Source organism: Monodon monoceros, unplaced genomic scaffold (assembly GCF_005190385.1).
Source record: "Monodon monoceros isolate NGI ecotype Baffin Bay Population unplaced genomic scaffold, NGI_Narwhal_1 Super_Scaffold_14, whole genome shotgun sequence".
Lineage (NCBI taxonomy): Eukaryota > Metazoa > Chordata > Mammalia > Artiodactyla > Monodontidae > Monodon > Monodon monoceros.
The window spans coordinates 51,900,070-51,903,600 of NW_021703770.1; positions in this window are offsets into that span (position 1 = coordinate 51,900,070).

Sequence of the window (3,531 nt, forward strand, 5' to 3'; positions counted from 1 at the left end):
TGACAGTGGTTGACGGAGTTGTGGGAAGGTGGTGGGAGTGCCGGAGAAAGATGAATAGGCAAAGCACAGAGGATTTTTAGGACAGTAAAAATACTCTGTATGATGTTATAAGGATGAACACATGTCATTATACTTTTGTCCAAATACATAGAACATACAATACCAAGAATGAACCCTCAGGTAAAATACGGACTTTGGCTGGTTGTAATGTATCAGTGTAGGTTCATCCTTAGTAAAAAATGTACCACTCTGGTGAGTGATGTTGATAACAGGGGAGGCTATGCCTGTGTGGGGGCAGGGAGTATGTGAGAAATTGCTATAATTTTCAATTTTGTTGTAAATATAAAACCTCTAAAAACATTGTCTTAAACACAAAACAAACTAAAAACAAATGAAAAAGTAAAAGCCATTATTAATTTAGAACACAAAGTTATCCCTGCACGAAGACTGATGATTTTTATTTTCTTGTTCAGTGAATTTATAATAGCAAGTCTACACGGAATGATACACCACCCACAGTCTATGTATCTATGCAACAGTCCAGAGTGAATAAACATTATTACTGCACCATTAACATAAGCAACAATTAAAAACTACTATTGTAACATGACTTTATCAGTTTTTCTTAGCAACTTGCTTGCCTACAGAAAATCCTGTCCTTTGCAGAATCCTCTATCTCAACCATTTCTGGGAAGCCCTTAGGATACTTACAAATCAATCGTGTGCTTGGCAGATACTGTTCAATGGAATACACGGTGTAGTGATACTAAACACACCCATAGTATTTTAATTTCTTTTTTTCTTTTCTAAAGTCTGGGTGTGCTCATGGGAGCTTGCTGCCTATGTGACGATCTTCCATCATTCTGGTATGGGGTAGGGGGTGGGGGGGACTGAAAAATATGGTTACTTTAGAAAAGCCTTCTCATGAATTATTCACTATATAAAAGAAGGAAATTAGATTTTGATTGTTTGTGACCACCCCACTTCTGATTGTTTTTAAGTAAAGCAACACCATTTAGATCTGGATAAATTTAGAGCTTATAATATAGCTCAGGAACTGGATGAATTTTCTCAGTATGGGGAGCACATTTTGGATTGGTGCCTTTTTTTTTTTTTTTTTTTTTTTTTTTTCCGTACACGGGCCTCACAGTGTTGTGGCCTCTCCCGTTGCGGAGCACAGGCTCCAGAAGCACAGGCTCAGCGGCCATTGCTCACGGGCTCAGCCGCTCCGTGGCATGTGGGATCTTCCTGGACCGGGGCACAAACCCATGTTCCCTGCATTGGCAGGCGGACTCTCAACCACTGCGCCACCAGAGGAGCCCGGAGCCTAATTTTTAAGAGGTCTGTGGAAATCCACACTATGCTCTCATTTAGGGGATGGAATGAGTGAGGTTAAATGATCATTTATTAATTAAATCTGCTGTCCAGATTCCTGGTGGATAATTGAATTTACTTTTTCTTTTTCATTCTTACAAAACATTTGAAATGAGAAAGCTGGGGTACTTTACCATTACTTGGCATTTTTTACAGAATTAGAACAAAAAAAATCTTAAAATTTGTATGGAGACACAAAAGACCCTGAATACACAAAGCAATCTTGAGGGGAAAAAAAATGGAACTGGAGGAGTCAGACTCCCTGACTTTAGACAATACTACAAAGCTACAGTAATCAAGACAATATGGTACTGGCACAAAAACAGAAATATAGATCAATGGAACAGGATCGGAAGCACAGAGATAAACCCATGCACATACGGTCACCTTATCTTTGATAAAGGAGGCAAGAATACAGAATGGAGAAAAGACAGCCTCAATAAGTGGTGCTGGAAAACAAAAAGAATGAAATTAGGACACTCCCTAACACCATACAAAAAAATAAACTCAAAATGGATTAAAGACCTAAGTGTAAGACCAGACGCTATAAAACTCTTAAAGGAAAACATAGGAAGAACACTCTTTGACATAAATCACACCAAGATCTTTTTTGATACACCTCCTAGAGTAATGGCAATAAAAACAAAAATAAACAAATGGGACCTAATGAAACTTAAAATCTTTTGCACAGTAAAGGAAACTGTAAACAAGACGAAAAGACAAACCTCAGAATGGGAGAGAATATTCACAAATGAATCAACGGACAAATGATTAATCTCCAAAATATATAAACAGCTCATGCAGCTCAATATTCAAAATGGAAACAACCCAATCAAAAAATGGGCAGAAGACCTAAATAAACATTTCTCCAAAGAAGACCTTCAGCTGGCCAAGAGGCATGTGAAGCTGCTCAATATCACTAATTATTAGAGAAATGCAAATCAAAACTACAATGAGGTATCACCTCACACCAGTTAGAATGGGCATCATCAGAAAATCTACAAACAACAAATGCTGGAGAGGGTGAGGAGAAAAGGGAATCCTCTTGCACTGTTGGTGGGAATGTAAATTGATACAGCCACTATGGAGAACAGTATGGAGGTTCCTTAAAAAACCAAAAATAGAATTACCATATGACCCAGCAATACCACTACTGGGCATATATCCAGAAAAATACATAATTCAAAAAGACACATGCACCCCAATGTTCAATGCAGCACTATTTACAATTGCCAGGTCATGAAATCAACCTAAATGCCCATCGACAGATAAGTGGATAAAGAAGGTATGGTACATATATACAATGGAATATTACTCAGCCATAAAAAGGAATGAAATTGGGTCATTTGTAGAGATGTGGATGGACCTAGAGACTGTCATACAGAGTGAAGTAAGTCAGAAAGAGAAAAACAAATATCATATATTAACACCTATATGTAGAATCTAGAAAAATGGTACAGATAAACCAGTTTGCAAGGCAGAAATAGAGACACAGATGTAGAGAACAAATGTATGGACATCAAGCGGGGAAAGTGGGGTGGGGGGTGGTGGTGGTGGTGGGATGAACTGGGAATTGGGATTGACATATATACACTAATATGTATAAAATAGGTAACTAATAAGAACCTGCTGTATAAAAATAAATAAATAAATATATTTTTAAATGCCATTACTTATTTCGTTTTAATTTCCAGGTAATTCCTGAGACAGTACTGCCCCAAAGAGCCTTTGCAATTACTTAAGATTATACAAGATAATTCTTATGTTCCTCAATTCAAACGAACCACATAATTGTAATTTTAATAGAAACTCCAGAAATGGGAGTCAAAATTTATCCCAAGACAATTACCCTGCTGTACTCTACACTGTGATAAATATGTATGAAAATAATAGGAGGAAATTCAATGCACTGAATATTAAACTGTCAAAATAGAAATATTTAAAATATTCTGTAATGGTTAAAAGTAAGTTGTACTCTAAGTTCAATGACCATTTGCCAGGAAGAACCAAAGTTGAGAAATTTCTATTAAAAACATGACTCAAGGGAAAAACTGCAGAGTCTGGCAATGAAGGAAATGATCTGATACCATTCCCAATTGGTTATTCCTAAAATCACTTGTCCTGGGTATCTTTAAAAGGAAGTTTTCTGGACTCAGA